The sequence below is a fragment of the Triticum dicoccoides genome, chromosome 6B (assembly GCF_002162155.2).
Source record: "Triticum dicoccoides isolate Atlit2015 ecotype Zavitan chromosome 6B, WEW_v2.0, whole genome shotgun sequence".
NCBI classification, from domain to species: domain Eukaryota; kingdom Viridiplantae; phylum Streptophyta; class Magnoliopsida; order Poales; family Poaceae; genus Triticum; species Triticum dicoccoides.
The window spans coordinates 640,795,819-640,819,838 of NC_041391.1; the positions used below are offsets into that span (position 1 = coordinate 640,795,819).

Sequence of the window (24,020 nt, forward strand, 5' to 3'; positions counted from 1 at the left end):
TCACTGGCTAGAATACGGGGCGTTCCAGTTTCTCTGGGACGGGGTGTCACAGGGCTTGGTATCAGAGCAGGTCTGGCTGTACAGCGCCCTAGTCCGCTGGAACGTTAGAAAATAGTAGTATAGGATCTAGTTGTTGCCCTTGCTTGCTGCATTTGGTTGTTGCATTTGTTTGCTGCATATAGTCTTATTCGGTTACCCCTAACCCCTGTATCTTGCGTAGATGGCGGTCAATTTCCATGAGTTTAGTGCCATTCCCAGGGCTCCCAGTGTTGTTCCTATTGCATTCAGCCCCACTCCTGTACCTCTCGGCTTTGCCACCATCCTTGGCGATATGTGGCGTAGCATTTATCCCCGCGAAGACCCACCTCATTATCAAGTATTCCAGTTTTCTGTCGGAGGAAGAATTCAAGAGTATGTTGCTCAGGTCTATCTATCAGCCCCGATTCCTATTGGTAAGCGCATCTATAGTTTCCACAGTCATTACGGCACTACTCCCGAGCATGCCGTTTAGCTTGCCGCAATGGCAGGAATCACCGGTCTTCGTCATCAAGAGAGCACGGTGCAAGAGAACCGTGCTTATCAATACTATCCCACATCATCGAGAATCCTAAGCGGATCAAGTTCCCATCTGTCGACCCTCAAAATTACCCGGCTATCCTCGCCATGTCCCGTTACATGATGGCCGAGTGTCTTCTTATTTCCGAGTTAGTCCAAGACTCCATTCGAGCCAAGAGATTGCTTGGTGCTTCCCTACCTTGGTCTCTGCCAGTATCTCCAACCCCTCCGCCTCATCCCTCCGGAGTTTCGAAGTCAACAGCTCCCCTCGCTACTCCCTTAGCTTCTTCATCAGCCCCCAAGCTTTTGCTCAAGCGTAGGGTGTAGTCCTTTGTGTAGTGCATGTGCATCTGCTGTAGTATTATGCTTGTGTGTGCCTATGTGGAGTAGTTTTGTAGCTTGTTTGATGTCTGCTTTGTTGCAATAAATTGTTTTCTCATGCTTCTTGGTTTGAATCTTCGGTGTTACCCCCTTATGGAAAGTGCTCATCAACTGCCACCGACAAGAAAAAGCCATGAGAAGTAAATATATACACCAAGGAACTCAGTAAAAGCAATGAGATTTTAATTTGACAGCATTGTGTTGCAGACATCCGGTCTGGATACAAATTATATCCTGCTCAGACTTTCGGTAACAAGTACCCATCAGAGATCCACCTTTATTACAACAATGATTGATCCAGCAGGAGAACAAAATTGGATCCAAGTCCAACATACATTTCAATTAAAAGGTATGGTCCATACACAATGATTAATTTTTTCATGAGTCTGATTTTTGAAACATGCGACACCCAGAACTCAGTCCAAATATGCAACGAATTCAGCAAGGATAGTGACACAATCCTTGTCATACAAGTTATCAGCAGTCGTGATATGTCTCCATGTATCTATAATTTTTTATTGTTCCATGCTGTTATATTATCATTCTTGGCTGTTTTACAATCATTTTATAGTCATTTTATATCATTTTTTGGTAATAACCTGTTGACATAGTGCTCAGTGCTAGTTGTTGTTTTCTGCATGTTTTTTACATCGCAGGAAATCAATACAAAGCGGAGTCCAAACGCAGCGAAACTTTTGTGGATTTTTTTGGACCAAAAGACATCCAATGGGTGAGGAACGCACCTGAGGGGAGCTCCGAGGGGAGCACAACCCACCAGGGCGCGCCTGGGGGCCCAGGCGTGCCCCGGTGGGTTGTGACCTCCTCGTTGGCCTCCCACACCGCCTCTTTGCTCTATAAATACCCCAATATTCCAGGAACCCTAGGAGAGTCGACAAAAATCAATTCTAGCCGCCGCAGGGTGCAGAAACACCAGATCCAATCTAGACACCATCACGAAGGGGTTCATCATGTCCATTGGTGCCTCTCCGATGATGTGTGAGAAGTTCTTTGTAGACCTACGGGTTCGTAGTTACTAGATAGATGTCTTCCTCTCTCTCTCTTGATTATCAATACAATGGTCTCTTGGAGATCCATATGATGTAAGTCTTTTTGCGGTGTGTTTGTTGGGATCCGGTGAACTTTGAGTTTATGATCAGATCTATGTTTTTATCCATGAAAGTTATTTCAGTCTTCTTTGATCTCTTATATGCGTGATGGTTTATTGCCTTGTATTTCTTCTACGATATTTGGGTTTTGTTTGGCCAACTTGATCTATTTCTCTTGCAATGGGAAGAGTTGCTTTGTGATGGGTTCAATCTTATGGTGCTAGATCCCAGTGGCAGAAAGGGAAACGACACGTATGTATCATTGCTATTAAGGATAACAAGATAGGGTGTATTTCTACATCAATAGATCTTGTCTACATCATGTCATTGTTCTTATTGCATTACTCCGTTTTTCATGAACTTAATACACTAGATGCATGCTGGATAGCGGTCGATGTGTGGAGTAATAGTAGTAGATGTAGGCAGGAGTCGGTCTACTAATCTTGGATGTGATGCCTATATAATGATCATTGCCTGGATATCATCATGATTATTTGAAGTTCTATCAATTGCCCAACAGTAATTGTTTTCCCACCGTTTGCTATTTTTCTCGAGAGAAGCCACTAGTGAAACCTACAGCCACCGGGTCTCCTTTCATTATATTTGCCTTTGCGGTCTATTTTCCTTTGCTTTTACTTTCAGATCTATTAAACCAAAAATACAAAAATATCTTGTTGCAATTTATTTGTTCTGCGATCTATTTATCCTCTCTACCACTTTTTATCTCACGTTATTTGCCTACCTTGAGGCACCGTACCGAAAGGGATTGACAACCCCTTTAACACGTCGGGTTGCGAGTATTTGTTATTTGTGTGCAGGGGTTGTTTGTGTGGTGTGAAGAGGTTCTCCTATTGGTTCGATAACCTTGATCTCATCACTGAGGGAAATACCTACCGTCGCTATACTGTATCATCCCTTCCTCTTTGGGGAAATACCGATGTAGTGCTAGCAGACATCAAAAGGAATTCCTAGCACCGTTGCCAGGGAGGATCTTCAACATCAACCAGGTTCCTAATCACAAATTTCATCTCCTCGCAATCTACATTATTTTCCATTTGCCTATCATTTTCATCTCCCCCACTTCACAAAAATTTGCTGTTTTACTCGCCCTTTTTTTTCGTTTGCCATTTTCTCATCAGATCTATTCGTGTTCCTGTTTCACTATGGCTAGCTTGAATGCACCTCCTTTGTTACCAGACTTTGAAGTTCTATATTTCAAACAAAGACAAGGAGAAAATTTGAAAGATGTTGTGTATAGGCTTATGGAGTCTTACCGTATTTGCAATCTAAAGGGAGATGCAAAAATTTTGCTTAGAAATTTTTACGTAGGACTGGCTTTGCATCATAGACAAATCTTGGATTTTTCCACAAAAGGGAATTTTATTGAGCTTGATTTCAATGCCGCCTATGAAATCTTAGAAGAAATTTTGGGGGATCCACCACAAAAGAAAGGGTTTTCTTTCACCCCGGAGGGAATCCAAATTTTGGACAAACTTGGTGATTTGCATAAACATATGGTTGAATTATAAAAATATAATGAACCTCTCAATGGTAGTATCAATCATATGAATACTTTGATTTCCCTTTGCAATAAACAGTTGGATATTTTAGATCTCAAGATGGTTTCTTTTCTGGAAAATTTAGGGAAGTGCAAAGAGCCTCCCGGATTTGAAAATACCCTTACTAAAGTGACAAAGATAATGGAGAGCAACACTTAGATCCTACGCGTTTTGCCTAGCTAGGGGCGTAAAACGATAGCGCTCGTTGGGAGGCAACCCACCTTGTATCTTTTTCCTTTTTGGTTTTTTTGTTGTTTTCAATAAAATACACAGTTATGCCTCTGGTTAGATGTGTTTTTGTGGTTTAAATAGTGTTTGTGCCAAGCAAGGCCATTGGGATGATTTGGGTGAAAGTTGATTTGATCTTGCTGAAAAATAGAAACTTTTGTGCTCATGAAAATATTTTTCATTTTTATCTGAAGAGTGCTAAGTTGATTCTTTTTGCAGAAGATTAATAAACAAATTATTCACGTCGTCCTAATTTTTCAGAAATTTTGGAGTTACAGAAGTATTCAAAGTAGTCAGATTGCTATAGACTGTTCTGTGTTTGACAAATTCTGTTTTCCTTGCGTTGTGTGCTTATTTTGATGATTCTATGGTTTTCTTTGATGAGGTTTCGCCATAGAAAATTTGGAATACAGTAGATATAATGCAAAAATAAAATATGAGTGGGTTTGCAACAATACTTATAGTAGTGGTTTGCTTTCTTATACTAACGGATCTCATGAAGGTTTTGTTGAGTTTTGTGTGATTGAAGTTTTCAAGTTTTGGGGGATCTTATGATGGATGAAGGACTAAGGATTAGCAAAAGGCTAAGCTTGGGGATGCCCGAGGCACCCCAACATAATATTCAAGAAGTAGCAAGCAACTGAGCTTGGGGATGCCCCCGAGTGGCATCCCCTCTTTCTTCTAATAACCATCGGTATTTTACTTGGAATTATATTTTTATTTGTCACATTTTATGAGTTTTTCTTGGAGCTTCTTGTATGATATGAGTCTTTTCTTGTTTTTCTTTGTGTTTTAAGTGTTGAATCCTTGCTGAACGCACATTTTTTAGAGAGCCAAAAATTATGCTTGCTCCTATACTTCACTTCAATTTTTTTAGAGCCTTGGATTTTCTCTAGTGCTTCACTTTTAACTTTTTGAGCACGGTGTGCTTTGTTATTTTTAAATAAATTCTCTCATGCTTCAATTAGATTTATTTGGGAGTTAGTAATTTTTTTAAGAAATTCTCTCTTGCTTCACTTAGATTGTTTTGAGAGACAGAAATATCATGCTCATACTCTTCACTTATATTTGTTTGAGCTTATCAAAAGCATCATATAAAAATAGTCCCAAAGTGATAGATATCCAAGGAGGATATAATAAAAACTTTCATGAAGATCATTGGACAAAATAAACTTGATTCTTAGTAGTGGTTTTGAGATATGACGACATGATATGTGAGTCATGTTGATGAGTAATTATGCTTTAGTAAGAATATTGATGTTATGGTTTGTGATTCCCTATGCAAGCACGAAAGTCAATAGTTATGCAATGAAATTTATAAACTACTTGTGGTGCATTACACGGTGTTACTTATGCTTAATGCTTGGGTACGAGATTTTTCGTTTCTTGGTTGGTCACTTCTCAATCTTTTTGCTAGCCTTCATTTTGCACTCACTACTTGTGCATCCAAAACCCTTTAAACCAGTTTTGCCATATGAGTCCACTTTACCTACCTATATGTGGTATTTCCACGATGTTCTAAGAAAATTTTCATGTGCCATCTATAATTTTCAAAATAAATTTCTCTTTTGTGTGCTCTACTGCTTGCGAGGCAGTGAGGGGTGGCCAATATTTTCCATGCTAGATGTGTTATTCTCACGGTGAGTATTTATTCACTTGTCATTGCATGAGAGTATGACAAAGGTATTAGGGATGCACAGTCCCTAAATGAAAAATGAATTTACTTTATGTTATCAAATAATAAATTCCTTGGAAAGTGTTGGTATGGAGGGCACCCGTGGATACGGACAAGCCATGGAAAGTGAAAGTAATGGTGGAAAAAGGAATAAACTTTATTTTCTGTTTTGGGACCGCCTATGATGTATCTAGCATGGCAAGTGTTGGGAGCTCTAAGTCATTTTCGTTGGTGGGAAAAGTATGCCTATCAAAATGTTTTTATCTCTCAATTTTCTCTATGAGCTCTGGCACCTCTACAAATCCCTACTTCCCTTCGCGAAAGGCCTTTCTTTTACTTATGCAATTTTTATCTTGAATTTGAGTCTCCATCTTCTCTTATAAAGCACCAACTAAGGGGCACTATGATCGTATATGAGCATTGGGTGTAGCTAATATTCGAGTGTGTTTCATGAATGGATCAATGACTGAGCATGATGGGATTGGGATAACTTGATTTAGTGTTGATATTTTGAAAGACATGGTTGCTTGTTGATTTGCTTGAGTATTAAAGTCTTCATGTCAAAACTAGACTATTGCTTTGAACCATATAAAAGTCCAAATGTCCATGTTACAAAGAAAAGAAATGTGATGAACATGTTCGGTAGCATTCCACATCAAAAATTCTGTTTTTATCATTTACCTACTCGAGGACGAGCAGGAATTAAGCTTGGGGATGCTGATACGTCTCCAATGTATCTATAATTTCTTATTGTTACATGCTGTTATATTATCATTCTTGGGTGTTTTACAATCATTTTATAGTCATTTTATAGCATTTTTTGGTACTAAACTATTGACATAGTGCCCGGTGCCAGTTGCTGTTTTCTGCATGTTTTTTACATTGTAGGAAATCAATACCAAAAGGAGTCCGAACGCAACGAATCTTTTTATGGATTTTTTTTGGACTAGAAGACATCAAGTGGGCCAGGAACGCACCTAAGGGGAGCTCCGAGGGGAGCACAACCCACCAGGGTGCGCCTGGGGGCCCAGGCGCGCCCCAGTGGGTTGTGCCCTCCTCGTTGGCCTCCCGCACCGCCTCTTTGCTCTATAAATATCCCAATATTCCAGAAACCCTAGGAGAGTCGACGAAAATCAATTCCAGCCGCCGCAGAGTCCAGAAACACCAGATCCAATCTAGACACCATCACGGAGGGGTTCATCATGTCCATTGGTGCCTCTCCGGTGATGTGTGAGTAGTTCTTTGTAGACCTACATGTCCGTAGTTAGTAGCTAGCTGGCTTCCTCTCTCTCGCTCTCTCTCTCTCTATCTCTCTCTCTCTCTCTCTTGATTATCAAGACAATGGTCTCTTGGAGATCCATATGATGTAAGTCTTTTTCGATGTGTTTGTTGGGATCCGATGAACTTTGAGTTTATGATCAGATCTATGTTTTTATCCATGAAAGTTATTTGGGTCTTCTTTGATCTCTTATATGCGTGATTGATTATAGCCTCGTATTTCTTCTCTAATATTTGGGTTTTGTTTGGCCAACTTGATCTATTTATCTTGCAATGGGAAGAGGTGCTTTGTGATGGGTTCGATCTTATGGTGCTTGATCCCAGTGACAGAAAGGGAAATGACATGTATGTACCGAGGCTATTAAGGATAACAAGATGGGGTCTATTTTGACATCAATAGATCTTGCCTACATAATGACATCGTTCTTATTGCATTACTCTGCTTTTACCTGAACGTAATACACTAGATGCATGTTGGACAGCGGTCGATGTGTGGAGTAATAGTAGTAGATGCAGGCAGGAGTCGGTCCACTAATCTTGGACGTGATGCCTATATAATGATCATTGCCTGGATATCGTCATGATTATTTGAAGTTCTATCAATTGCCCAACAGTAATTGGTTTCCCACCGTTTGCTATTTTCTCAAGAGAAGCCACTACTGAAACCTACGGCCCCCGGATCTCTTTTCCTCATATTTGCCTTTGCGATCTATTTTCCTTTGCTTTTATTTTCAGATCGATTAAACTAAAAATACAAAAATACCTTTCTGCAATTTATTTGTTCCGCGATCTATTAATCCAATCAACCACTTTTTATCTCACGTTATTTGCCTATCTTGAGGCGCCGTACCCGAAAGGGGTTGACAACCCCTTTAACATGTCGGGTTGCGAGTATTTGTTATTTGTGTGTAGGGGCTGTTTATGTGGTGTGAGGAGGTTCTCCTACTGGTTCGATAACCTTGGTCTCATCACTGACAGAAATACCTACCGTTGCTATACTGCATCATCCCTTCCTCTTTGGGGAAATACCAACGTTGTTCTAGCAGACATCAAGCCGGAATGACAAGAATATATATTATTCCGATCACAGATAAAATCAATGTAGTCCTTCTTCACAACTTCACAACAAAGCATACAAGGCAAGATTCCTCAGTCTGCATCAGAAAGGTATGATTGGATTCTCGTGCAAGATATCTAGTCTTCTTCAGTAAGATGCCGCAAAAGCTTATGGCATAAGGTACCGAGTCTTTCCTAGTAAGTCTTTAAGGAGGAAACTTATGAGGTACGCTATCCTAGCCTTCCTCAGCCAGCTATCTGCCGAAAGCTTTGAGCACAAGCCATCCAGTCTTCCTCAGCACGATATCCTGATGGCTTCAAATGCAAGTTGCCCAGTATTCGTCAGTACGTCATTGGTACAAGAAAATAAACAATGGGTTGTCAGCATATGGAAGTGTTTTCCAAGCATCAGATCTACAACAGTTGGGTCAGAAACAAGAATCAGTCAGAATAAAGGTATGCCTCGAGAATCAGGTATTTCTTCATATGGTGAGCATGTTGTCAAGTTCATGCAAGTCCTTCGCAGAAGAAAGAATTCACGGTATGCATCCGACAACCTCACCGGTTATGTAAGTGAAGGAAAACCAGTGGGTGATGCAAGAATCGACAAGTTTTGAAGGAAGAAAATGTTGAGATATCATCTTGGCAGTAATTATCGAGATCAGCCCCCCCCCCACATCCGACAAGGTGATGTTATTAATCCTGTCACTATCTGGCATAGTTAACAACAGTAATGAGATCTGTATAAGCACGCGTGAGTCGGATAAACATCCCGAGACTCAAGACATGAACAAGACCAAGGTATGGTTGCAATATATTGCACGTGACAGCACTCAGGGCTGTGAAAATAATCAAGGATATATAAGGCCCCGCTCTTTCAGTTAAAAATCCAGGCGAAGAAAATAATAATGAAAGAGCATGATCGACAATACCTGTATGTCGGCTATTGTGTGAACAATGTGGTATGTATGCCCAAGGCAGTCTTATTCCACATCAAACCCAAGTTAAGGTACGCCGAAGAGGTCTACCCCATTGTAGTAAGGACCTCATGGCAAGGCAACCAGCTCAGTCAACAGTATATGCTCAGAACTATCAGCATCATATACCCAAGTTTGTCAAGTCCGACCCAAGGACAGCTCAACATATTGACCTCAGCAACCGTGCTAAAGCATCGCACTGACTGCTATCCACATGGATATACCGATAAAATGAGTAATCTGAGCATTCATAACAAGCCTCAAAGCATGAGCTCTCACATATGGGAAGCAATTAAAGAATAGCCTGTGTGAACAAGATTCTTTGCCAAGATCACCGCCAGTCAAGTCTGCAAATGTTATCATTAGGTGATGGTGCATTTTTCTATCAGTCACGAAAAGCGACATTCAAACCTTTGGTACAGTTTGGATACTCAAGATAGTGAAGTCAGTCAAGATACTCCTGCGAGATGGTAGGATCACATTCTAATTGTACCACATCTCACGCGAAGAAGCAAAAACTTAGGTTCAATAGATACTGGCCGATAATTGTTCAGGAAGAAAGGTGGGATGCCTACCGGGGCATCCCCAAGGTTAGATGCTTGAGACTTCTTGAAATTTTAACTAGTGATGCCTTGGGGATCCCCAAGCTTGAGCTCTTGCGTCTCCTTAATGCCTCTCATATCATGGTTTCCCTAATTCTTAAAAACTTCATCCACACAAAACTCAACAAGAACTCGTGAGATACGTTAGTATAAATCAATGCAAAACCTTATCATTCTCTACTATGGAGAATCACTAAAATTATTGTTTAACATTGCATACTAAATTCCATTGCATGTTTAATACTCCTATCCTTAAGTAGAATCATTAAACAAGCAAACATTTGCAAACAATGCAAACATAATAGCAATCTGTCTAAATAGGACAGTCTGTGAAGAATGCAAGAAGATTTATACTTCTCTAACTCCAAAAATTCTGAAAAATTATCACACCGTAGAAAATTTATCAAAGGATAATGTGTAAAAATTTCAAGATTTTATCACATTCTGAATTTCCATAAGAATTCAAACAATAATAACTTTCTATTTTCGAATAGCAACATATAGACTTGTAAAATAAGCATGGTAAAGGCTATACTTGACATTTGTATTGATGTAAAAGATAAAAAACATTATTCTAAATAGCAGCAAGCAGATAAAAATAAAAGAAAATGACACTCCAAGCAAAACACATATCATGTGACGAATAAAAATATAGCTCCAAGTAATGTTACCGATAATGTTGGAGACGAAAGAGGGGTGATAAATCTCCAACGTATCTATAATTTTTGACTATTCCATGTTGTTATATTATCATTCTTGGATATTTTACAATCATTTTATAGTCATTTTATATCATTTTTTTGGTACAAACCTATTGACATAGTGCCCAGTGATAGTTGTTGTTTTCTGCATGTTTTTTACATAGTAGGAAATCAATATCAAACGGAGTCCAAACGCAACGAAACTTCTTGAGGATTTTTTTGGGCCAGAAGACATCCATTGGGCCAATAAAGCACCAGGGGGTGCTCCGAGGGGGCCAGCACCCACTAGGGCATGCCTGGGGCCACAGGCGCGCCCAGGTGGGTTGTGCCCACCTCGGGTGCCCACTGAACCGCCTCTTTGCTCTATAAATACCCCAATATTCCAGAAACCCTGGGGGAGTCGACAAAATCAATTCCAGCCACCGCAGTGTCCAGAACCACTAGATCCAATCTAGACACCATCACAGAGGGGTTCACCACTTCCATTGGTGCCTCCCTGATGATGCGTGAGTAGTTCTTTGTAGATCTTCGGGTCTGTAGTTAGTTAGCTAGATGGCTTCTTCTTCTCTCTCTCTCTCTTGATTATCAATACAATGGTCTCTTGGAGATCCATATGATGTAAGCCTTTTGCGGTGTGTTTGTTGGGATCCGATGAACTTTGAGTTTATGATCAGATAAATGTTTTTATCCATGAAAGTTATTTGAGCTTCTTTGTTCTCTTATATGCATGATTGCTCATAGCCACATATTTCTTCTCCGGTATTTGGGTTTTGTTTGGCCAACTTGATCTATTTATCTTACAATGCGAAGAGGTGATGTGTGATGTGTTCGATCTTACGATGCTTGATCCCAGTGACAGAAAGGGAAACGGCACGTATGTATCGTTGCTATTAAGGATAACAATATGGGGTATATTTCTACATAAATAGATCTTGCCTACATCATGTCATTGTTCTTATTGCATTACTCCGTTTCTCCATGAACTTAATACACTAGATGCATGCTGGATAGCGGTCGATGTGTGGAGTAATAGTAGTAGATGCAGGCAGGAGTCGGTCTACTAATCTTGGATGTGATGCCTATATAATGATCATTGCCTGGATATTGTCATGATTATTTGAAGTTCTATCAATTGCCCAACAGTAATTGTTTTCCCACCGTTTGCTATCTTTCTCGAGAGAAGCCACTAGTGAAACCTATGGCGCCCGGGTCTCTTTTCATCATATTTGCCTTTGTGATCTATTTTCCTTTGCATTTATTTTCAGATATCTTAAACAAAAAATACCTTACTGCAATATATTTGTTCTGTGATCTATTCATCCTATCTACCACTTTTACCTCACATTATTTGCCTATCTTGAGGCGTCGTACCCGAAAGGGATTGACAAACCCTTTTACACGTCAGGTTGCGAGTATTTGTTATTTGTGTGCAGGTGTTGTTTACGTGGTGTGAGGAGGTTCTCATACTGGTTCGATAACCTTGGTCTCATCATCGAGGGAAATACCTACCGTCGCTATACTGCATCATCCCTTCCACTTTGGGAAAATACCGATGTAGTTCTAGCAGACATCAAAAGGAATTTCTGGCGCCATTGCCAGGGACGATCAAGTCAAGATAGTCTCTCGGCCACGTGCCAATTTCTAACACCGTTGTCGGGGAGGATCTTCAACATCAACCAGGTTCCTAATCACAAATCTCATCTCCTTGCAATTTACATCATTTGCCATTTGCCTCTCGTTTTCCTCTCCCCCACTTCACAAAAATTTGTCGTTTTATTCGACCTCTTTTTCGTTTGTCGTTTTCTCGTCGAATCTATTTTTGAGTGCAATCTTTTTGTGAAGTCATCATGACTCAAGAGAACACCAAGTTGTGTGATTTCTCAAATACCAACAACAATGATTTTATTAGCACTCCGATTGATCCTCCCGCCACTAGTGCGGAGTCTTATGATATTAATACTGCTTTGTTGAATCTTTTCATGAAAGATCAATTTGCCGGTACTCCTAATGAGGATGCCGCGTCTCATCTTAACACATTCGTGGAATTATGCAATATGCAAAATAAAAAAGATGTGGACAATGATGTTGTGAAGTTGAAATTATTTCCGCTTTCTTTGCGAGTTCGCGCAAAAATTTGGTTTTCTTCTTTGCCTCGCAATAGTATCGATTCTTGGAACAAGTGCACGGATGCTTTTGTTACTAAGTATTTTCCGCCCTCAAAAATTATTTCCCTTAGAACCTACATCATGAATTTCAAGAAACTTGAACATGAGCATGCTGCACAATCTTGGGAAAGGATGAAATTGATGCTAAGGAATTCCCCAACTCATGGGTTAAATCTTTGGATGGTCATACAATTTATTTATGCGGGATTGAATTTTGTTTCTCGTAATCTTTTAGATTCCGCCGTGAGGGGGGGGGTACATTTATGGAAATTACTTTGGGTGAAGCTACTAAATTGCTAGACAATATTATGGCCAATTACTCACAATGGCATATCGAAAGAGCTCCGACTAGTAAAAAAGTCAATTCGGTAGAAGAAATAAATTCATTGAGTAAAAAAGTTGATGCTCTTATGAAGTTGGTTGCTAATAAAAGTGCTCCTACTAATTTTAATGATATGACTTTGTCTACTTTGATTGAGCAAAATAGTGATGCCATAGATGTGAATTTTGTCTCACGAAACAATTTCAATAACAATGCTTACAGAGGTAATTTTAATCCTAGGACTTTTCCTAGTAATTCCTCTAATAACTATGGTAATTCCTATGGTAATCCAACCTATAATAATAATAGAAACACCTCTGATCTTGAGAGCAATATTAAAGAATGTATCAATACGCAAAAAACTTTCAACACTTCGATAGAAGAAATGTTGAATAAAAATGATGATTTGTCTAGAAGTATTGATAGAATTTCTCATGATGTAGAAACTCTCAAGATGAAAATTTTTGTGCCTAAAGTTGAAGAATCAATTAAAGATCTTTATGTTTCTATAGATGAAAGCAAGAAAAGAACTGCTATGCTTAGAGCTAAAAGAGAATTTTTAGAAAGGGCATTTTCTAGTGATTACTATCATAAAAGTGATGAAGATCTTAAAATGATTAGTTTTTCTTCTATTTATTCTTTGTTTAGTAAAATTAAGATTGATGAAAAAGGGACTGGAGAAGATTCAACTTTAGTTAGAAGGTGTCCCTATGATTCGGAGGGTGAAAATCTTGTTGAAAAAATTGATAAAAGTGGGTTTGAAGAGGTCAATACTTTAACTAGTGATGTGCCACTATCTTGGATTACAAAGACTTTAATTATGATAGTTTCTCTTTGGTTGATTGTATTTATTTGTTGCAATCCATGATAAAATTCACCCCATGCTTATGAAGAAAATAAAGCTTTTACTAAACATATTGTTAATGCCATGATGAAAGCTTTTGAAGAAAAATTGGAATTAGAAGTTTCAATTCATAGAAAATTGCATGATGAGTGGGAATATACTAAAAAAGTCAAGATTAAAAATTATGAGTGTTTTGCTTTATGTGACTTGGGTGCTAGTGTTTCTACAATTCTGAAATCTTTATGTGATTTGCCTGGTCTTACCGATATTGAAGAATGCTCTTTAAATTTGCACCTGGCGGATTCTACTATTAAAAAGCCTATGGGAAGAATTAATGATGTTCTTATTCTTGCAAATAGGAATTATGTGCCCATATATTTTATTGTTCCTGATATTGATTGCAATCCGGCTTGTCCAATTATTCTTGGTAGACCGTTTTTGCGTACTATTGGTGTCGTGATTGATATGAAAGAAGGTGATATTAAATTTCAGTTTCCACTAAGGAAGGGAATGGAACACTTCCATAGAACAAGAATTAGGCCACCATATGAATCAATCATGAGGGAATCTTATGGATCTAGAACCAAGGATGACAAAACTTAGATCCTACGCGTTATGCCTAGCTAGGGGCGTAAAACGATAGTGCTTGTTGGGAGGCAACCCAATGAATAAAATTTATTTTTGCTTTTTGCTTTCTGTTCTTGTGTGTTAGCACAATTATGCTACTGTTATGATTGTGTTTTTTGTTTTTAAATTATTGTTAGTTCCAAGCAAGGCCTTTGGGTTGATTTGGTTGAAAGTTCATTTGATCTTGCTGAAAAACAGAAACTTATGCACTAACGATAATAGTTTTAATAAATCACATAAAAGTGCTTTTGAGTTAACTATTTTTGCAGAAGATTTATATACAAATTACCAAGGTTTTCCTAATTTCTCAAGATTTTTGGAGTTACATAAGTATTAGAAATATTCAGATTGCTACAGACTGTTCTGTTTTTGACAGATTCTGTTTTCTTTGCGTTGTGTGCTTGTTTTGATGATTTTGTGGTTTTCTTTGATGAGTTTTTTTCATAGAAAAGTTGTAATACATTAGATATAATGCAAAAACAAAATAATAATACATTTGCAATAGTACTTATAGTAGTGGTTTGTTTTCTTATACTAACGGATCTCATGAAGGTTTTGTTGGAGTTTTGTGTGATTGAAGTTTTCAAGTTTTGGTTGATCTTACGATGGCTGAAGGAATAAGGATTAGCAAAAGGCTAAGCTTGGGGATGCCTGAGGCACCCCAAGATAATATTCAAAGAAGTAGAAAGCAACTAAGCTTGGGGATGCCCCCGAGTGGTATCCCGGCTTTCTTCTAACAACCATCGGTATTTTACTTGAAACTATATTTTTATTCGTCACATATTATGAGTTTTGCTTGGAGCATCTTGTATGATATGAGTCTTTGCTTGTTTTGCTTTGTGTTTTAAGAGTTGAATCCTTGATGAACACACCTTTTTGAGAGAGCAAAAAATTATGCTATGCTTGCTCCTATGCTTCACTTAAATTTTTAGAGCCATGGATTTGCTCTAGTGCTTCATTTATATCTTTTTTTAGCACGGTGCGCTTTGTTATTTTTGAAGAAATGCTCTCTTGCTTCACTTAGATTATTTTGAGAGAAAGAAAAAATTATGCTCATGTTCTTCACTTATATTTGTTTGAGCTTATCAAAAGCAACATATAAAAATAGTACCAAAGTGATAGATATCCAAGGAGGATATAATAAAAACTTTCATGAAGATCATTGGACAAAATAAACTTGATTCTTAGTAATGGTTTTGAGATATGACGATATGATATGTGAGTCATGTTGATGAGTAATTGTGCTTTAGTAAGAATAATTATGTTAAGGTTTGTGATTCCCGATGCAAGCACTAAAGTCGATAATTTTGCAATGAAATTTATATCCTACTTATGGTGCATTATTTGGTGTTACTTGGGCTTAATGCTTGGGTACGAGATTTTTCGCTTTTTGGTTGGTCGCTTCTAAATATTTAAGCTAGCCTTCATTTTGCATATGATCACTACTTGTGCATCCAAAACCCTTTAAACCAGTTTTGCCTTATGAGTCCACTATACCTACCTAAATGTGGTATTTCCATGCCGTTCTAAGCAAATTTGCATGTGTCATCTCTAATTTTCAAAATAAATTTCTCTTTTGTGTGCTCTACCGCTCGCGAGGCGGTGAAGGGTGACCAATATTTCCATGCTAGATGTGTTATTCTCACGATGAATGTTTATTCACTTGTCATTGCAAGAGAGTACGACAAAGGTATTAGGGATGCCCAGTCCCGAAATGAAAAATGAATTTACTTTATGTTGTCAAATAATAAATTCCTTGGAAAGTGTTGGTATGGAGGGCAACCATGGATTCGGCTAGCCATGGAAAGTGAAAGTAATGGTGGAAAAAGGAATAAACTTTATTTTTGTTATGGAACCGCCTATGATGTATCTAGCATGGAAAGTGTTGGGATCTCTAAGTCGTTTTCGTTGGTGGGAAAGTATGCCTCTCAAAAATATTTTTATCTTTCAATTTAAGCTTTGAGCTCTGACACCTCTACAAATCCCTACTTTCCTCTGCGAAGGGCCTTTCTTTTACTTATGCAATTTTTATTTTGAATTTGAGTCTCCATCTTCTCTTATAAAGCACCAACTAAGGGGCACTATCATCGTATTTGAGCATTGGGTGTAGCTAATATTTGAGTGTGTTTCATGAATGGATCAATGATTGAGCATAATGGGCTAGTGATAACTTGCTTTAGTGTTGATATTTTGAAAGACATGGTTGCTTGTTGGTATGCTTGAGTATTGAAGTCTTCATATCAAAACTAGACTATTGCTTTGAATCATATAAAAGTCCAAATGTCCATGCTATAAAGAAAAGAAATGTGATGAACATGTTAGGCAACATTCCACATCAAAAATTCTGTTTTTCTCATTTACCTACTCGAGGACGAGCAGAAATTAAACTTGGGGATGCTGATACGTCTCCAACGTATCTATAATTTTTGATTATTCCATGTTGTTATATTATTCTTGGATGTTTTACAATCATTTTATAGTCATTTTACATCATTTTTTGGTACTAACCTATTGACATAGTGCCCAATGCCAGTTGCTATTTTCTGCATGTTTTTTACATCGCAGGAAATCAATATCAAACGGAGTCCAAACGCAGCAAAACTTCTTGAGGATTTTTTTCGGCCATAAGACATCCATTGGGCCAAGAAAGCACCAGGGGGTGCTCCGAGGGGGCTAGCACTCACCAGGGCACGCCTGGGGGCCCAGGCGCGCCCAGGTGGGTTGTGCCCACCTTGGGTGCCACCTGAACCGCCTCTTTTCTCTACAAATACCCCAATATTCCAGAAACCCTAGGGGAGTCGACGAAAATCAATTCCAGCCACTGTAGAGTCCAGAACCACCAGATCCAATCTACACACCATCACGGAGGGGTTCACCACTTCCATTGGTGCCTCTCTGATGATGCGTGAGTAGTTCTTTGTAGACCTTTGGGTCCGTAGCTAGTAGCTACTCCCTCCGTTCCGATTTACTCGTCGTGGTTTTAGTTCAAATTTGAACTAAAACCGCGACGAGTAAATCCGTTCTGATTTACTCGTCGTGGTTTTAGTTCAAATTTGAACTAAAACCGCGACGAGTAAATCAGAACGGAGGGACTAGATGGCTTCCGCTCTCTCTCTCTCTATCTATCTATCTATCTATCTATCTATCTATCTATCTATCTATCTATCTATCTCTCTCTCTCTCTCTTGATTATCAATACAATGGTCTCTTCTAGATCCATATGATGTAAGCCTTTTTGCGATGTGTTTGTTGGGATCCGATGAACGTTGAGTTTATGATGAGATCTATGTTTTTATCCATGAAAGTTATTCGAGTCTTCTTTTATGTCTTATATGCATGATTGCTTATACCCTCGTATTTCTTCTCCGATATTTGGGTTTTGTTTGGCCAACTTGATCTACTTATCTTGCATTGAGAAGAGGTGCTTTGTGATGGGTTCGATCTTACGGTGCTTGATCCCAATGACAGAAAGGGAAACAACACGTATGTATCATTGCTATTAAGGATAACAAGATGGGCTCTATGTTTCTACATAAATAGATCTTGTCTACATCATGTCATCATTCTTATTGCATTACTCCATTTCTCCATGAACTTAATACACTAGATGCATGCTGGATAGCGGTCGATGTGTGGAGTAATAGTAGTAGATGCAGGAAAGAGTCGGTCTACTAATCTTCGACGTGATGCCTATATAATGATCATTGCCTAGATATCGTCATGATTATTTGAAGTTCTATCAATTTCCCAACAGTAGTTGTTTTCTCACCATTTGCTATTTTTCTCAAGAGAAGCCACTAGTGAATCCTACGGCCCACGGGTCTCTTTTCATCATATTTTCCTTTTGCGATCTATTTTCATTTGCATTTATTTTTAGATCTATTAAACCGAAAATACAAAAATACCTTTCTGCAATTTATTTTCCCCGCGATCTATTCATCCTATCTACCACTTTTACCTCACGTTATTTGCCTATCTTGAGGCGACGTACCCGAAAGGGATTAACAACCCCTTTTACACGTCGGATTGCGAGTATTTGTTATTTGTGTGCAGGTGCTATTTACGTGGTGTGAGGAGGTTCTCCTACTGGTTCGATAACTTTGGTTTCATCACTGAGGGAAATACCAACTGTCACTATACTGCATCATCCCTTCCTCTTTGGGGAAATACCGACGTAGTTCTAGCAGACATCAAGGGGATGCCTTCCGGGGCATACCAAAGCTTAGTTGCTTGGGTATTCCTTGAATATTATCTTGGGGTGCCTTGGGCATCCCCAAGCTTAGTGTCTTTCCACTCCTTATTCTCCTCATATCGATATCTCACCCAAAACTTGAAAACTTCAATCACACAAAACTTAACGGAGCTTCGTGAGATAGGTTAGTATGATAAAGACAAATCATTCACCTTGGTACTGTCAAGATAAGATTCATAATTGTTCTCCTACAATGCCTATTGTACCTTATCATTTGCACAATTTATATCACTTAATATAAGCTATGGAAACACTAAAGCAAGCAAACTATGCATTGAAAACAGAATCTGTCAAAAACAGAACAGTTTGTAATGATTTGAATAATAACCATACTTATATTACTCTAAAACTTTTGAAAAATTAGGAAAGCGTAGGAAATTTGTATACCAATAATCTATTTAAAACTCAGAATTTTTCAACGCTCCAGTGATATTTCACAATTCTATTACTGGGCGCAAAAGTTTTTGTTTTTGCGCAAAATCAAGTCAACTATCATCCACACTATCCCAAAGGCTTTACTTGGTACTTTATTGAAAAAAACTATAAAAGATGACTCCTATAGTATCCTGATCATGTGAACACACAAAAATAGTAGGGTTAAATATTGTGTTGTCTCCCAACAAGCGATTTTCTTTAATGCATTTCTAGCTAGGCATGATGATTTCAATGATGCTCACATAAAAGATAAGAATTGAAACACAAAGAGAGCATCATGAAGAATATGACTAGAACATTTAAGTCTAACCCACTTCCTATGCATAGGGATTTTGTGAGCAAATATTTTTTTGGGAGCAAGAATAACCTAGCATAGGAAGGCAAAGCAAGTGCAACTTCAAAACTTTTAACATAAAGAGAGGAAACTTGATATTATTGAGATATGTAGAAGCATATGTTCCTCTCTCATAATAATTTTCAGTAGCATCATGAATGAATTCAACAATATATTTATGAAATAAAGAATTCTTTTATGATCCACAAGCATAGAAATTTTATTACTCTCCACATAAGCAAATTTCTTCTCATCCATAATAGTGGGAGCAAACTCAACAAAATAACTATCATGAGATGCTTGATTTACATAATCAATTTGAGCATCAAAATCATGATGACAAATTTGATGGTTATCATTATTCTTTATAGCATACATGTCATCACAATAATGATCATAGATAGCAACTTTGTTGTCATAATCAACTGAAACCTCTTCCAAAATAGTGTATTCATCACAAAATAAAGTTATGACCTCTCCAAATCCACTTTCATAATTATTACAATAAGATTCAACACCCTCCAAAATAGTGGGGTCAAAATTACCTAGAGTTGTCACTCTTCCAAACCTACTTTCATCATTGTAATCATCAAAAATAGGAGGCATGCAATCATCATAACAAATTTTCTCATCAAAACTTGGGGGACTAAAAATATCATCTTCATCAAATATAGCATCCCCAAGCTTATGGCTTTGCATATCATTAGCATCATGGATATTCATAGCAAGCATACTAACAACATTGCAATCATACTCATCATTCAAAGATTTTACGCCAAACATTTTATTGAATTCATTTTCTATCAATTGAGCACAGTTTTCCGCTCCATCATTTTCAACAAAGACACTATAAAGAGGAATAATATGAGGCAACCTCAATTCCATTTTTTGTAGTTTTTTTAGACCAAACTAGTGATAAAATAATAAACTAAAAGATTCAATTGCAAGATATAAAGATATACATTTAAGCACTCACCTCCCAGCAACGGCGCCAGAAAAATGCTTGATGTCGACTACGCAACATTTCTTCTTGTAGACTCGTGGTGGGCCTCCAAGCGCAGAGTTCTATAGGACGGTAGCAATTTCCCCACAAGTGGATGACCTAAGGTTTATCAATCCATGGATGGCATGGCTGAAGATTGTCTCTCTCAAACAACCCTGCACCAAATAACAAAGAGTCTCTTGTGTCCCCAACACACCCAATACAATTGTAAATTGTATAGGTGCACTAGTTCGGCGAAGATATGGTGATACAAGTGTAATATTGATAGTAGATATATGTTTTTGTAATCCGAAAATATAAAAATAGCAAGGTAACTAGTAACAAAATAAGGCCTAGGGTTCATACTTTCACTAGTGAAAAATATCTCAACAATGATAACATAATTGGATCATATAACAATCCATCAATGCGCAACAAAGAATCACTCCAAAGTTTCTATCAGAGAACATAGGATGAAAACGTGCATCAACCCCTATGCATAGATTACCCCAATGTCACCTCGACAATCTGCGAGTTGAGTGCCAAAACATACATCAAGTGAATCAATATAATACACCAATGTCACCACGTGTATCCATATGCAATACATACATCAAGTGTTGTCAAATCCAATATTCAATCCAACATAACGAAACCTCAAAGAGCAAGACTCAATTCATCACAAGAGGGTAAATAGGGAAGAACACCATAAGATCCAAATATATTAACAAAGCTCGCGGTACATCAAGATCATGCCAAATCAAGAACATAAGAGAGGAAGACCAAACACATAGATACTAGTACATACCCTCAGCCCCGAGGGTGAACTACTCCCTCCTAATCATGGTGGCCACCGGGATGATGGAGATGGCCTACGGTGATGATTTCCCCCTCCGACAGGGTGCCGGAACGGGGTCCTGATTGGTTTTTTGTGGCTATAGAGGCTTGCGGCGGCAGAACATCTCATTTAGGGTTCTTTCTGGGGGTTTGGGTATTTATAGGATTTTTTGGCGTCGGTCTCACGTCAAGGGGGTGCCCGAGGGGCCCACAAGCTTGGGAGGCATGCCCTAGGGGGCGGGCGCGCCCCCCGGGCTTGTGGCCTCCTCGATCACCTCATGGTCCAGCTCCGGTGCTTCGGGGGTCTCTTTTGGTCCATATAAAATCACCCTTAAATTTTTAGCCCATTCTGATAACTTTTATTTCTGCACAAAAAACGACACCACGGTAGTTCTACTGAAAACAACATCTGTCCAAGTTAGTTATAATTAAATCATACCAAAACCATATAAAATTGTTGTAAACATGGCATGAATACTTCATAAATTATAGATACGTTGGAGACGTAACAATGCCTATATACATGATCATTGCCTTGATATCGTCATAATTATGTGCTTTTCTATCAATTGCCCAACTGTAATTTGTTCAACCACCGCATGCTATGTGTTCGAGAGAGAAGGCTCAAGTGAAAACTATGGCCCCGGGGTCTACATTAATCATATATAAAAATCCAAAATTCCTTATCTGCAATTTTATCTCTTTTATATTGTTTTCCAATTTATATATCTATCACTATGAGATTTGATCCTTGCAATTAACGAGTTCAAGGGTATTGACAACCTCTTGCCCGCGTTGGGTGCTAGTATTTGATTTTGTATGTGCAAGTGCTATTCACAAGGTTTTGCGTGATTCTCCTATTGGCTCGATAAACCTTGGTTCTCACTGAGGGAAATACTTATCTCTACTGTACTGCATCTCCCCTCCTCTTCGTGGAAAATCCCAACGTAGCTCACAAGTAGCAGGAAGAATTTCTAGCGACGTTGCCGGGGAGAATTCACGTCAAAGTAGTCTCCCATTTTTTTTCGAGAAAACGCAAAAGAGTTTGCGTTTCATTTCATTGAACAGGAAGAGAACAGCAGTACAGGTACAACCTCCCGGGAGGAGGGACACACGCACACACACCATCGTCCTCACCAGACAAGCAGGTGAGGAGGTGCTACCAACTACAGACCGCAACAACGAAAGGTCTAGCCTTGTCCAGCCTCCAACCATGAATGGCAAGGTAGCTAGACACAGAGCCTCAAGGCCGCGTCACAGCCGTTGCCAGGCGCCTCCGAAGAAGACTGCATCTCCAGGGCTGACCGGGCCAACGTACCTTCCACCCATATGTGCCTAGGAGACGGCAGGTGGATGGCAGGACCCAGCCAGAACTAGCGAAGCCATCGTCTTGGACGTGCCGGCGCCGGCGTACATTGCGCCCCGGACGCCCACGCTCCATGCTGCAGCCCTCATCACAGCATCGCATTACCAACAAACCTCGCCGGAAAGACCGGGGAGGCCACCATCTCCAGCTGACGCATAGGGGACTCCAAGTGCGACCCAAGCAGCGCTTTCAAGAAAGGAACGGCGCTGAGACGCCGTCGCTGCCTTGTCCAGGGAACTGGACCAAGGGTTTCCCCCGGTGCCCGAGGAGAGGGTCCAGTCTGGGCCATGACAGCGCCTCCATGGAGGTAACGGCACCCTCAGGTGCCGCCGTTGTCAGCGCAGGCCAACGCCGCGCAGGGATTTCGCTCGGCCCAAAACCAGAACCCCGAAACCGCCGAAGCAGAGCAAACAGGAGATGGGGAAGCAGATCGCCAGAGAGGACCACCAGCACCGAGAGGGAAACCACGTATTGTCACTGTCGATGTAGGGAAGCACCGGCCAGCGCAGTGCAGCAGCTGCTGGATGGCTGCCAGACAAGGCCAGCCATCGCACGGGACGCGTCGAGCAGGGCTAGTGGCGCCGTCGCGGAGACCAGCCACCTGCACCTTGCTGCCGCCAACCATGGCCGCTGCCGCGCCGGCCCGCAGCCTCCGCCACCCGGATCCGCCGGGGCACAGCCAAGCAGCCGCAGCCGCGCCCCCAAAGGGTCGCGCCGCGCCGCCCGCGTGCTCGCCACGCCAGTCCAGAGGCCCGACCCTCTGGATCTGGGGCCGCCGTCGCGAAACCCTAGGTTCGGAGAAGCGCAGCTCCGTCAGCCTCGTCGAGCCCCACGCTCGAGGGGGGAGGCTGCCTGGGAGCGAAGTCCCGCCGCCGCCGGATCCACCAGGGCTTTGCCCGGCGGGGAGCACCGGCGGCGGCAGGGGGAGGCGGAGGAGGAGGGGAGGGAGCGCTTGAGGGCTGCGTCGCCTCCCGAGTCGCCCGTGGGGAGGGCGACGCGGGGGAGGGGGCAGCTGCACGAACCCAAGTAGTCTCCCATCAACTTGCCAATTTTGGCTCCGTTTCCGGGAACACATCATCAAAGCCTATCACTTATGGGTAAAAAGCCCTTCCGACATGTGAAGGTTCAAACTAAAAAAATGTTCTGTCGTTGCCCAATAGGCTCTCATTTTCCACTTTCTGTTCTGATGCAAAGTTAATTAGCCTTATGATTCATACAATTTGTGGAATAATCAAAGTGATGTTGTGCTTTATGGTATAGCCATATAGGAATAACTACTGCTCTAAGATGTGAAAAGAACTTTCAAAGCATCTAATTATGCTTGCAAAAGACCAGATCAAAATGCATTTGAGTATATTACCATTTCAGTAAATGATGAAAGTCTTATCTTTTGATAGGTCGACTATTTGTTTGCCTAGATTAATAGTTAATCAAAGTATCACTACATATTTATTGATTCAGTGCTTATTCGTCGAATCATTCTTCAAGGGAATCCATGCCAGTGTGCTTAACCTCACCTCCCACCACTTTCGACTGAGAGTGCGATCCTTGCCATAGGCATCATCGTTGTCACCGTGCAGGAGAACCTTCCATTGCTCGATGCATCGGCAATGATGTTCCTGGAGAGATGTGAAGCGGCGGGGAAAGGTAACTAGGCACAGGGCGCTACAACAATGACTCCTTGCATTGCCATCGAACGACCCACCCGCTTAGGCGATGCTCCTGGCTTGCCTGGTAG

At 40.1% G+C, this 24,020-nt stretch overlaps 1 pseudogene; it reads left to right on the forward strand.

Moving 5' to 3' along the window:
* Nucleotides 1-21,940: 21,940 nt before the first annotated feature.
* On the forward strand, nt 21,941-23,193 carry LOC119324803 (annotated as a pseudogene).
* Nucleotides 23,194-24,020: the final 827 nt, after the last annotated feature.